This window comes from Felis catus, chromosome C2 (genome assembly GCF_018350175.1).
Source record: "Felis catus isolate Fca126 chromosome C2, F.catus_Fca126_mat1.0, whole genome shotgun sequence".
Lineage (NCBI taxonomy): Eukaryota > Metazoa > Chordata > Mammalia > Carnivora > Felidae > Felis > Felis catus.
Genome location: NC_058376.1, coordinates 89486686 through 89501165, shown reverse-complemented (window position 1 = coordinate 89501165; position 14480 = coordinate 89486686). Strand labels below are relative to the sequence as shown.

At 39.8% G+C, this 14480-nt stretch overlaps 2 long non-coding RNA genes across 3 annotated transcripts in view; one reads left to right on the top strand and one right to left on the bottom strand.

The window, feature by feature from the left end:
* LOC109503563 overlaps positions 1 to 14480 on the bottom strand; it is a 538043-nt gene that overhangs the window by 453531 nt on the left and 70032 nt on the right. The gene's annotated exons all lie outside the window — the stretch shown is intronic.
* LOC111562269 lies at positions 179 to 11209 on the top strand. Of its 2 annotated transcripts, none has more exons than XR_002745353.2 (3): positions 179 to 319; positions 712 to 1056; positions 11025 to 11209. It is a non-coding gene; the product is annotated as an uncharacterized LOC111562269 (long non-coding RNA). The 2 variants fall into 2 exon arrangements; XR_006585237.1 differs by lacking the exon at positions 11025 to 11209 and adding an exon at positions 1614 to 1662 and having other exon boundaries at positions 712 to 906.

The following is a 14480-nucleotide window of genomic DNA, read 5'->3' as shown; positions in this document are numbered from 1 at the left end:
TCCTTCTGTAATGTCCCTTCTGCCCATCTTCTCTGCCTAGCTATACCTTACCCATTTTCAAGGCCCCGGTCACCAAGTTACCTCCTCAGTAGAGCCTGCTCTGATTATCTGAGAAGGAATTAGGTCATTTCTTTCTCTGTGTTTCCACAGAACATCATGCCCGCCTCTCTACCCACCTACATCACATTATTCTCAAAGCTCCATTTCTGGGTCAGCTTTCCCACACTAGAAAGAAGAGAGCTTTTGATGCTTCCTTCTCCATGATGCTTAAGAGATCTGCTCCAGAAGATGAGCCAGCACTTATTTCCAAAGCTACAGAGTAAGTAAAGAAGAAATTAATTATAATTGACATGGAGAATTTTAAATCTGGAAGTTGCTATTTGAATTTGGAACAAGAAAGAGGCCCTTATTAAACCATTACAGGGCACAGAGTGGCAAGAGATACCGTTATCACTGGATGATATGGCGGGAATTCCTGGCTCTTCTGTGTTGGAATTTAATGTCTACCTTAAATAAATCTCACTCTCAATGGGGGTTTTGACAGTACCAGGGCCATTAATGAGGAAGAAAAACCCTGGAAACCTAATTATCAAGCTCGAAAGACACCCAGGGACAGCTATGTGAGGAAAAGGTGTGAAATCTGACTGGTGTATCATTCGGGGCCTGTGCTGCGTCTGGTTGTTTGTAACTAATGCAATTATTTTCCTCTAGGGTTGTCTCTAAGGGACGTTTTAAAGAATGCCATTTAAAGTGACCACACGGTAGACTGAAGAAAAAGAAGTAACAAACTGTATACAGACATCACGGAAAAGAAAGCCATCATGGAAAAAAGTGTGCTGACAAAGAAGATTACTCCTTCAAGCAAGGTTGCGTCTATTCTCTGATGGGCAGCCTTTAAATTAAAAGGTGCGGGTAGCCAATAAGTACCTTCAGAGAAGAGGATGGGAGGACCACGATGACAAAAATCGTCCAGATTCTATTACATGTTATTTGTCACTCAAAAGAAAGGCTTTAACCGACAAAAGCAGGCTTTTCCCCAGACGGTGACTTTGCTGGGTATGTACTGGCTGCTTTGCTATGTTTTATTGTTCTATGTTTCACTGTTATGTTTTCTTCATTCTGTCCTTCAAGGAGCCTGAATTCAGTGTCCATATATACACACATGCTCTAAACAGCAGACTCTACTGTTTGATTAGCAAATTGCCTCAGAAACATTCAGGGAATTTCAGAAATATTTCACTCCAAAAAGACATGTGACTGTCCACCTTACTGGAGGGTAATCGCCTACATCAAAGTTCTTAAAAATGTGTCAGGCTTTCAGCCAGAAATTTACCTCTTAGGAAACTATTCTAAGAAAATTGTTAAATATTTGTGCAAATATGTGTGTATGAGGCCAATCATTGTAGTAAGTGGTTCAAATCCCTTAAATATCTGACCATTACAAATCGCTAAAAGAAATTACGATCCATTCACCTAATGAAATCTGATAGCACCTAAAATTATATATCGGTAATAGTATATTAAATAGGAAAAAAAAGTTACAAAACAAAATGACTAGCACGCTCTCATTCTTTTTATTTTAAACTTTTTACATGTTTATTTATTTTTGACAGAGAGAGACAGAGACAGAGTCAAGTGGGGGAGAGGCAGAGAGAGAGGAAGACACAGATTCTGAAGCAGGCTCCAGGCTCTGAGCTGTCAGCACAGAGCCCAAGGCAGAGCTCGAACTCACAAGCCACGGGATCATGACCTGAGCTGAAGTTAGACACTCAACCGACTGAGCCACCCAGGTGCCCCTAGCATGATCTCATTCTTATGAGGAAAATAATATTTTGGTTTTTTATTTTCCTAATCAGGTCAGTGGGTTGGTCAGTATAAGAAAAAATAAGTTAAAGTGGTAAAACATAAGAAATAAACATTTTGTTTTAACCTAAAACATAAACGTACACTCCTCTACCAGTCATTTGATAAAGAGCCAAGATTAATTCATTTTGGTTGTGGGTCCACTTTTTATAGCTCTGCATCATCTGTCTTTATGTACCACATTGTCAAGTATTTTCAGTTTCAATTTCTTTAATTGGTGAGAAAACATAAAGAATGTTGTGAAGCAATCTAAGTCCAAAATACTTCCATATTTTTATAATTTTTCTCCAACTCTGATGGCTGTCTTGCCTCCACCTGACTTGATAGCAAAACTTAGCAAGTTGCATTTTTAAAAGTTTTTCCACACCATTGAAGTTAATTTCCATAAAAGTGACTCTCTTTGCAAAATCACATTTCATCAGTTTGCATAATTGAAATAACACAACCAGTATAAACAAATTTCGGTGGCGAAAATACAACTAGCTCTTGATCAGTAGACAAAGCTGGTGAGAAAGTAAATGCATTCTTGAAAGTGACCTCCTTGCCACATTAAGCAAAAAAATTTTTACTGAGCAAATGGAAAGCATTGTTTAACACAGCATGTGGGCCTGGCAGAGATCAGAGAAAGATGGAAATGCTCTTCTCCCAGCCGTCTGTGTGGCTGGCTGGACAATAATCTTCCCGTCTCAACCTCGGCCACCTCCCAAGGAAGTCTTCCATGATTTCCTTGACCATTCCTCCTATTCTTCATCACATCACCCTGTGTTTTCATCATAAAAAATCATTATCTTTAACTCTCATTTATTCTTTGATCACTTGTGTCTTGTCTGTGTTCACCAACAGAATATAAACTTGTCCATCCCATTGTTCGTTAGTGCCTAGCACAGTGCTTGATATGTAGTTGTCATTTGAACTTTACTTAGAGTTCGTATATATGTATGAAAACTTATAGTTAAAGTGATCTAGTGGTGTTGGGAGGATGAAATATTATATCTCATCAGAGGAATACATACTCTTATCACCCAAAGTGTAAGTTGCAAACAAGTTACTGATGTGGAAAACAGAGGCAGAAGGAAATGGCAGATAAAATTAAATTTCCTTCTAACCTGCAGCCCATTGACAACTACCTGAGGCTGGCAGAGCAATATGTTTCTCCAGGAACTCACTGTCTTAATGTTTTGCTAGCCTGAAAAACAACCTTAGCTTGACAATAGCTAGGCCTCCAGTATCCTGTGAGTCTTCTTTAGCATAGGAGAATCTCTTTGGAAACTTGCCTTTGACTTTCCCTCCCCCAACCCCCAAGTATACAATCAGTCTCTCCTGTAGGTCCCAAGGCAGCTCTTCTTGCCCATGGGTCTTGTCCCTGTGCTTTAATAAAAGCACTTTTATTCACTAAAGAAGTCTTTAAGAATTCTTTCTTGGCCGTCGCTCCGGACCCCACCATCACTCCAAAACCTCATCATTTACCATTAAAAAATAGTTAAAATTATGATTGATAACACTCTGTTGTCATCATCTATTATCAAGCAACACATCCCAGGACTCTGATAAATAGAAACACCACAGACAGCAAGGGCACTGACAATTCTCTGGGAACTTCTCCAACAGCACACAATTTCTGAACTATTTGTATTATTAACATTTTACCCTCACAAATTTAACCTAGAGAAAGTAAGTATCTCATCTGATTTGACCTCTCTTCCCATGCAATTCATCCATAGTAACAAATCAAATAAACCTAATTATTCCTAGCATCTCTCCTTTAGAACGTGAAAGAACAAATTCTTTGTGATTTTCCAGGGCACTTTGAAAATCTCAAAGACCATTTTATATGCAAAAGACATTATTTAGGATTCACGTTTGCAAAGGCAAGAGTCTGACTCACCACCAGTCCCTCATTGCCAATAGAAATTGAGCACAAAGAGCTCCAAGAGGGTGAGCTACCTGAGTGGAGTAAACAGGTTTCCAAAGCAAGAGTTCTACTCCAACCCATGAGGCAGTATCCCAAATGTGAAAGACAATCTGAACCAACCAGCTAAGGGGATGATTTTCTTCAGAAGGAGATTTATTAATGAGGAATGTCTCAAAAGCAAAGGAAGGAGTCTGGGGTTTCATTGTGGCAGATCAACAAGAGAGTCATCTGCCAGTCGTCGAGGAGTCATGATTAAGGATGGGGTGGGTATATCTCAGAAAAAACAAGGGCAAGATGGTCCTTTGTGGTGTCAAGGACTCCTTCCTCAACTGATCTTTAGACTTCTCTGAGCACTCTTCTTAAGTAGGTCTCCTGCTTGGCCTCCTGACCCAGTTTCACAAGAATACTGCCAAACCAGTTTAGCAAGAATCTCCCCACCCCATAGCGAACCAAATTCCTCCCAGTAGTTTTCCATCCACTTGACCTTTTCGCCTGCCTATTGGCTATAATTCCCATCTGCCCCTGTTGTATCAGAGATCAGTTCAATCTCTCTCACTGATTGCAATATTCCTGACCCCTGTTGCAATAGTCTTTTTTTAAGAGTAATAATTTATTTACTTTAAATTCAAGTTAGTTAACATACTGTAGTATTGGTGTCAGAAGTAGAACCCTGTGATTCATCACTTACATACAACACCCAGTGCTCATCCCAACAAGTGCCCTCCTTCATGCTCATCACCCATTTAGTCCATCCCCCCCCCACACCTCCCCTCCAGCAGCCCTCAGTTCTCTGTATTTAAAAGTCTCTTGTGGTTTGTCTCCCTCTCTGTTTTTATCTTATTTTTCCTTCCCTTCCCCTATGTTCATCTGTTTTGCTTCTTAAATTCCACATATGAGTGAAATCATATGGTATCTGTCTTTCTTTGACTGACTTATTTCACTTAGCATAATATATTATAGCTCCATCCACGTTGTTGCTAATGGCAAGATTTCATTCTTTTTGATCATTGAGTAATATTTCATTGTTCTTTATCCATTCGTGGACATTTGGGATCTTTCCATAGTTTGGTTATTGTCAACAGTGCTGCTATAAACATTAGGGCGCGTGTGCCCCTTTGAATCAGCACTTTTGTATCCTTTGGATAAACACCTACTAATGCAATTGTTGGGTCATATGGTTAATTGTATTTTTAATTTTTTGAGGAACCTCCATGCTGTTTTCCAGAGTGGCTGCACCAGTTTGCATTCCCACCAGCAATGAAAAAGAGTTCTCTTTTCTCTGCATCCTCACCAACATCTATTGTTTCCTGAGTTGTTAATTTTAGCCATTCTGACAGGTGTGAGGTAGTATCTCATTGTGGTTTTGATTTGTATTTCCCTGATGATGGGTGATGTTGAGCATCTTTTCATCTCTTAGTGACCTGGATGTATTCTTTAGAAAAGTGTCTATTTATGTCTTCTGCCCATTTTTTCACTGGATTATTTGTTTTTTGGGTGTTGAGTTTGGTAAGTTCTTTATAAATTTTCAGTACTAACCCTTTATCTGATATGTCACTTGCAAATATCTTCTCCCACTCCTTTGGTTGCCTTTTAGTTTTGTTGCTGTGCAGAAGCTTTTTATCTTGATGAGGTCCCAATAATTCATTTTTGCTTTTGTTCCCCTTGCCTCCAGAGACAGGTCTGTTAACCAGTTGCTGCAGCCAAGGTCAAAGAGGGTACTGGCCTGTTTTCTCCTCTAGGATTTTGATGGCTTCCTGTATTACATTGAGGTCTTTCACCCATTTTATGTTTATTTTCGTGTATGGTGTAAGAAAGTGGGCCAGTTTCATTCTTCTGCCTGCCACTGTCCAGTATTTCCAGCACCATTTGCTGAAGAGACCGTCTTTTTACTATTGGATGCTCTTCTCTGCTTTGTCAAATATTAATTGGCCATATATTTGTAGGCCCATTTCTAGGTTCTCTATTCTGCTCAATTATCTATGAGTCTATTTTTGTGCCAATATCATACTGTCTTAATGATTACAGCTTTGTAATACAGCTTGAAGCCCAGAATTGTGATGCCTCCAGCTTTGGTTTTCTTTTTCAACATTACTTTGGCTATTTTTGAGCCTTTTCTGGTTCCATATAAATTTTAGAATTGTTTGTTCTAGCTCTGTGAAGAATGTTGATGTTATTTTGATAAAGATTGCATTAAGTGTATAGATTGCTTTCAGTAGTATTAACATTTTAACAATATTTGTTCTTCCAATCCATGAGCATGGAATATTTTTCCATATCTGTGTTCCTTCTTCAATTTCTTTCATGAGGTTTCTATAGTTTTCAGCATATAGATCTTTCACCTCTTTGGTTAGGTTTATTCCTACGTATCTTGTGAGTTTTAGTACAATGGTAAATGGGACCAATTCCTAGATTTCTCTTCCTGCTGCTTTATTATTGGTGTATAGAAATGCAACCAAGGGGCACCGGGGTGAGTCAGTTGGTTAAGTGTCTGACTTCAGCTTAGGTCATGATCTCGTGGTTCGTGAGTTCGAGCCCCACGTCAGGCTCTGTGCTGACAGCTGGGAGCCTGGAGCCTGCTTCGGATTCTGTGTCTCCCTCTCTCTCTGCCCCTCCCTCACTTACACTCTGGCTCTCTCTTGAAAATAAATAAACATTAAAAATTAAAAAAAAAAAGAAATGCAACCAATTTTCAGTTATCAAAAATCTCCCAACAAACAAGAGTCCTATGCCAGATGACTTCCCAGGGGAAATAAAGCAGACATTTAAAGAAGAGTTATTATCTATTCTTCTGACTGTTACAAAAAATAGAAATGGAAGGAAAACTTCCAAACCCATTCTACGAGGCCAGCATCACTTTGAGTCCAAAACCAGACAAAAGACCGTACTAAAAAGGAGAATTATAGGCCAATATCCCTGAGAAGCATGAATGCAAAAATTCTCAACAAGATATTAGGAAATCGAATCCAGCAGAACATTAAAAAAATTACTCATTACAATCAAGTGGGATTATTCCTGGACTGCAGTGGAGGTTCAATATTTGCAAATCAATCAATGTGATATACTACATTATAATAAAAGAAAGGATAAGAACCATAAGATCCTCTCAATAGATTCAGAAAAAGCATTTGACAAAATACTGTATCCTTTCTTGATAAAACCCTCAAGGAGGTAGGGATAGGAAGAACATAACTCAACATCATAAATGCCATATAAGAAAGATCCACCACTAATATCATCCTTAATGGGGAAAAACAGAGCTTTCCCCCTGAGATCAGGAACTCAACAGGGATGTCCACTTTCACCACTGCTGTTCAACACAGTACTGGAAGTCCTGGCCTCAGCAATCAGACAACAAAAAGAAATAAAAGGCATACAAACTGGCAAAGAAAAAGTCAAACTTTCACTCTTCACAGATGACACGATACTCTACATGGAAAACCCAAAAGACTCCACCAGAAAACTGCTAGAGCTGATACATGAATTCAGCAAAGTTGCAGGATATAAAATCAATGTACAGAAATTGGTTGCAGTAGTCTTGAATAAAGTCTTCCTGGACTGTTTAACTCGATATGGTCCAATTTTTCTTTGAGAACAGTTACCTGTTTCTGAAACACAAATGTGTGGTGGGATTTCTTAACTGTCACTATTTTCTCTGGAAGCACAGGACTCCTATGAAGTTGAACATTGTCAGAGGTGATAAGAAAACTGATCTCCCCAGTGGTTTGCACCAAATAATTAAGTGCTTTCAAAATGCTGATTAAGTCTAATTTCTTTCTGACCATAAGGGAAACAACACCTTTTATCAACAGGTGTTCTTTGAGCACCCTACTCTGGGCCAGCCTATCTGAAAGGAATAATAAGGTGATCAAGATAGGAGGATATGAGAAGAAATCAGCCCCACCCCAATCTAGAAATTTCTTGCCCTGTTAAAAAGTCACCCAGCCAAAACTGTCCTCAAGATTTTACTCCCTAGTGCAATCATGACCCCATTACAAAATTTCAAAGTCATAAGCTTTTTTTGTTCTCCAGGACAAATAATGTGCCTCAGTGTATCTTCACAAGTGTATTTGACCTCTTTTCAAATGTATATTACCAGTACTCTTTTCAAATATAGCCCTTTTCAAAAAGGTTTTGGAAGTCAACTTATAAGTTGACTTATAAGTTTATCTTCCCTTCCCTGTTAAGTGTCTCTTTGCCTCCTTTAGCTACGTGCGTATTATGAAGCCCCTTCTCCCCAACTGACCACGAAGCAAAGCCTGAAGTGTACACTGAATAAAAGAGAATGTCTGTCACTGAGACAAGAAAACTGAAGGCACCCCATAAGAGAAAAAGCTAGGTTTTTTCCCTTTGCTTCTCTTCCAGCTTTTATTCTTGCTAGGACCTGCACCCCTGCCCTACACATGCCTTCATGTATGCCCTCCTTGTAAGGGACAAAGAGTTAATGATACCTTTGGAGTCTTTCAGCACAACAGATAATATCTAAGGAATGACACGGCAGAGTCATCATGTGACTATTCCAGATCACTGGCACTGGACATATCGACACCAAGACCCTTGGCTTCAGGCTGTAAGTGACTTATGATGGACATCTAGACCCTGTCCTTGTTGTAACCAGTGTCTGGATGCCTAGGAGGACACGTGTACCAGACCACAATCGTTAATAAAAACCCCAGGTCCCAAGCAAAGAAAAGACTCTCTCTTTTCCTTTCCAGGTCTCCTGGACGCTCCATCTGTATCTCTCTCTGTCTCTCCGTATAGATAGATATAGCTATAGCGATAGTGATAAAGATAGAGATGGATATACATATATCCAATAAGCTCTGCTTTCACTTCCTGCGGGCTTACATTTGATTTCCATCCTGTGTGAAACCAAAGAGCCTCTTAGCTGGTCCTGCGAGATCCCCCTCTGGGTTCTGGAACCCACCTGCTGCTTCATCACCTCCATGTGTTAAAAAATTGGGATGAGGCACCTCCCGGTCCTTGGCTGGTGAGCCCTTTCCTTCCTGCAAGCAGCAACATCTTATTTTAAAATTTTGAGCTGAGGTGTTAGCCCCCCACCCCCACCACCCGATTCCTGCTGAGGTAAAGTTCTCTAGAATCTGGCAATACCTAAATCTAAGGTGATAGCAAATCCTTGTCCAAAAAGCAGTTTAGGAATCCTAAATGTTTCTTCTGTGTCTTTCTCAGTTTCTTCTGAGAATCTAAAAGTATGGTTCTGTCAACAAGGTTTGAACAAGTCACTGTATTTTAATACGACAGTTTTTGTACAAGAACCAGTTGGAACACAGTCCCAAATTATTTCCTGTCCCCTTCCCATCTCCCCTACTCCTCTTTCCCTGTCTTTTCCTTTCTCTCTCCCTCTCTTCTTTCTCTTCCTACTACACACACACACACACACACACACACACACACACACACACATTTTTTAACCCTATATATCCCGGTCCATTACACATCCAATTGGCCCATCCTGACTGTTCCACACAGCTTTCTGTCTTCTCCCACAGGATTTCAGGGACTCTCTGCAGACAAAAATCTAGAGAACAGTGAGGAGAATGTACAATGGCTCACTGCAAATGAAAGTTTCCATTCTTCTCTTGCCTTTTCTTTTTGACATATCCTCCTTGAACTCTTCCTTGCTCGTAAGATGCACAGAAAACTGCAACGCAGAATTACCTTCACCATACTTTGCACAGGGAGCCGTGTGGGTGGGAAAGAACATTTCTTACTGAGAAAACTCTCCCTTGTCAGTAAGTGCATGATAATAGCACCTGCCTATTAAACAACATTCCCTTTCTGAAACTTTAATTCCACCTATAGATCATATTTTTCAATGAAAGTTTTGCTATTGAAGTAGCTGCCAGGATGTTATGGACCGGCGTGATTGCAATTTACAGTATTTCATAAATCACTGCAAGATTGAAAATGCTTGTGACAAAGGAGGCTTTAAATTGACATCCTGTCTTTTTACGGGCATTAAAAAAGTTGATCTCATGACATACTCCGCAGACGCATCCCTCCTTCCTCAGCCAAAATGTCCCCACCTGGCACAGCCTTGGGCAGGTGACTGGGGAAGGAGGGAGAAAGGGATGTCAGGAAGCAAACCACAGCTCTCCAAAGTGTGCTTTGTAAGAGAGGAAAATCCAAAGAATTGATCTTTAGATATGAATGTGATCTCCAGAATTCACAACTGCTTAAAAGACAAGATCCTTGATCTATCTGCTACCAGCAGCACCAATCTGTGAATCTCATCAGCCCCAATGAATCCCTACAGCACCACAAAATTTAAAGAGAAAATTAGATCAATTCTCCTTAAAGGAACCAACAAACTTGCAATTTCCTTAATGGAGATCACAAGGTCAAGCAATGAGTGAACTGGGAACCTCACGAGAAAATGATCAGTGCCCACTTTCTATTCTATTCTAATATGGCCACACATTAGAATCATCTGAGAAGCTGTTAAAATACCCCACACTTCAGGGCTATAGACAAGACCTAAAATTTCCCCAGGTGACTCTAATATGCAGCCAGTTTTGAGAATCATTGGCCCAAAAACAAAAGGCAAGCAACAGAAAGGAGTGACAGGCAAGCTGTTATAAATCAGGGACACCAGAAACCACACACTTAGGTATGAATTTAATGAGTACTGTCACTACTAAACTCCAGTCGTCTGTTGCCATGAAGGAATAGGAGCCCATTGTTGTCAGACTTTCTGATTTGTACCAGAAATCTGGATATTTTTATCATGAAATCTGACATTTCATGGTTGAAAAATAACTCAAGAAAATACTATGCAACTTAAACAAAATACATCTTGGAACTACAAGTTTGCAACCTCTGACCTAGATAATGCTGATTTACACATCAAAATTCTCCACAAATAAAAATACTGCACCACCAACAACATAAATGGCCAGGATGATTCTCTCAGGGACAAAGGCAAGCTTAGTGGAGAAGTATTACAATGGAAGCCAGTTACACTGATATATAATAGATATATAAATGTCAGCAACAAACATGGGAGCTGTGGTCAGATGGCCCTCCTGTTTTTATATTTTGAGTTAAGTGTCCTCAGATGAAGAAAGGGAAGCAGAAGTTCTGCTGTTTTGGGGGAGGAATCTGGCTTCCCCACAATGCTCTGGGGAAATTCCAGTCCTTGGTAGGTCTCAGAAACTCGGTCACATTAACCCCAGACCTTCGCTTGGCCATCTCAGAACTACTGAAACTGGTCTTTTACCCACTTTTTCAGTGTTTGCTGACACAAGAGTCTGAGAAGTGAGAGACGAAAGGAAAGGAGGACGGGTACCAGTCACAAGCTCCTTCAGCATTAAAGCAGTGACTAACACTAATTACGCCTCTCAGACCTGTTTGAGCAGACCTATTTTCTCTATGAATTAATGCAGAGTGACCTACTTTTCTACATGTTATTTGTTATTTGGGCTGTTATTTTATCGATTTTGAGACTGTTTTGTTACATGGGAATGGAAAAATCTAATACAATAAAACTCTTCTCATTGAAAATAATAAAGCTACATCACGAAATATAAATTTATGTGTTTCCTTATAAAAAGATAGCATCTGTGGACTACATTTAGGTTGTGGGAATTAGCTGAAGGCTGTTTCAGTGGATTAATAAAAACAAAAACAAATATAAATACATTAATGTTTAGACATAAAACCTAAGATAAAATAATAGACTGCATTTCTAAATTTTAAAACTTGTTTGTTTATAATATTCTAGAGATATTTATTTCATAAAGGAGCACAATGTTAGTCTTACAAGACCATATATATTTTCTATTTATATTCCTCTTGTCCCATTTTTCATGTGCATTATATCATCTGATTTTATTATGCTTCATATTTTATTTATTCATTTATGAGGCCCTGGGATTTTATTTCTTGAAATCTTAGTGGAATGTTTACTAAAATACAGATAATTAAAAATAAAATCACACAGCTCACATGCACATTTTGTTTTATATGCAATTATAAATGTATTTTCAAGGCAATTTTAATGTCCAATTTCCACAAAGCAGTTTCTTCTCCCTGTGCAGCACATACTCTATGGAAATCTTAAAAAGAGGCCGTTTTCATAACTTTGGTAATTGCAAGCCTCAGAGATTCCACCTACCCGCGAATGCATAGGAATGATTTGCATTCTGGTCATGAAAATAACAGTATTTTTGATGCAAGTGGGCTTCCCAGAAAGATACAATTGCCAAGGGGTGTCAGAAGAGGGTGGTTTACAAAGAGGTGGGAATTACTAGCATACAGAACAAGGCCTGAAGCAGTCTTCATAATCCCATGATGGGAGCCATCTTGCTATCTCAAATACTCTCCCACTGACCTGCAGGAGCACAATGAACACTGATTATCAATGCCGCATAGCTACATAGTAATTCACACACCACACACATATATAAAGCAGCGGGTGTCATCATTTCCTAGCTGCCCTGTCCTCCTCCTTGCCACTGCAAAAACAAAAACAAAAACAAAAAGAAAAAAGCAGCGAGTCTTCCCAGGATGCTACTATCTCCCCTATGAAGCCACTTAGAATACAGAGCACGGGAGTCGTACCTACAGTGTTGTGCCTTGCAATCTTCCCCCACCCTTTAGATTTTCCTGTGCTGGTAAGGAGAGATTAAGGAAAATGCAGGAATTCCATGAAAATGGAAAATATTTCAATCGATGTAATTTCCACCCAAAACTAAGAAATTGGATATGAGTTGAGACCACACTGGCCTTTACCCAGCTCTTTTTTCCTTTCTCACCTCCTACTGAATAAATTAAAGTGACTTATACTTGTCTTTCTAGAGTCAACTTAAGGGTCATTGCCTTCAGGAAGCTCTCTGGGCTGGGCCTCCTCATACTCTCATGACACCTGCTGTGCCCACAACGTCATCCTTGTTGCATTACACTACAACACTGGTGTAGGGACTCGACTTCCCCAGTAGACTGACTTCCTTAAGGGCAGTGACTGGGGCTCAATATTTCTGTGATCCCAGTGCTTCACCCAGGGTCTGATATACCTAAAAGGTGCTCAGTAAATAGTAACATATTATTCACAAAAACAGCCTATACAGCATCATAGCTCAATTAAGGTGGGACACATTCGCCCACCAAACATTTACTGGTCACCTGCCTGTGGTGAGACTGGGCCAAATACTGAACATACATGACATAACGTAAAGCTCAGCCATCTTTCAAGAAGTGTATTTTTTCTCATATGTTACAGGTAAGTAAACACTCAAGATATGTTTATTTAACCAAGGTCACACAACCAGTAAATGACAGAGTTTGGATTTAATCCAAGGGATGTCTGACTCGAAAACCTGTTTTTCCTTTTCTATCTCAGTGCTAGTCAAAGGAAAATATCTCTATGTTACCATTAGAAAAAGTAAACTTAAAAACAAATCTATGAATAAGGCCTTCTTGCCACTGCCATTTTCTCTCCCTATCTTTCTTCCTCTCTCTCCTTCAAAGTTAACACCTTCACAAGACTTCCAGACACCTGTCCTGAAAACAAAGTCAACATTACCACTTAAACTAAAAATATTAAATATCCCACCAACTGTTTAGTGCTCATATAGTTCTATTTTGTCAGAAATACAGTATGCGTTGCTATAAATCTGTTCACATGTAAGACATAATTATGCTGTCTACAAACATCACAAGCTCTACTGCTATACACAACCTGCCTTACAACCCCCACAAGCCCCTAGCAAGTGAGAATCCCTGATCTAAAGAGCATGTTACTATTTACGAGCTTATCAACTGAAGCTCTGATACTTAAATGTACCTCTAAAAACTTCTTCCATAATGAAAACACAGGTATCTTAAAACACACAATGGAAAAAAACAATAGGATGGAACCAGTTCCTTGGCTAGGACCATGATGCCTGTGCTGGAGGTGGGGCAGGAAGGGGGGGTTATCCAGCCCAAACTTGTCTCTGGTTTTGTGCAGACTATGTCCTTAAGTTCCATGGCAACCAACCATCAGCCTGATTTACCAAAATAAAAAATAAAAGTGCTTCCTGCAAGAGGAATGCAAAAATCCATTTGTAAGGCCAGTGAGAGCTGCCAAAAGTAACCCCAGGAGACTTGTCACATCAGAATGCTGTCACTACCACCATCAATTGATGGGACCAGATCTAGGAGGGTTTCTGGTGTTCAGAAAAGACATCCTTCCCTCTCACAGAACAGGTGCTGCTGCGCTTCTCCAGTGACCCCAAATGGACAGAAACAAAGGAGGTAGTACTCAGCATCTGTAGATGCCAAGCACTTGGCCAGATGATCCCTCTTCATGTCTAGAAGAAAACAAGTCCTAAAAAGAAGAGATGCGGGGAAGTTGTCTAGCCAAGAACCAAGGAAACCATGCCAAGGTGCATCTTTACAGAAGGGAAACTTAAGAGAACAAAGAACACGTTCCTGGTGGCAAGAGGTCAGGTTAAGGGGCAACAGTAAGAAGTACTCATTTTATCACACGTCTTGCTTCCCACTGGATTCTCAGTATCTTGAAGGTGGGACCATGTCTTCTTCATGTCCCCAGCAGAGTATGTGACCATTAACAAACAATAAATGAATGAAGAAATGAATGCTTCCTTCATTCTCTCTCAGGCATTTGCCTTATTTTTAATGCTTCTCTTCTCTGCTTACTGACCTGTGCCTCCTTATGAAGTTTTATGAGTGGGACAAGAGTCTT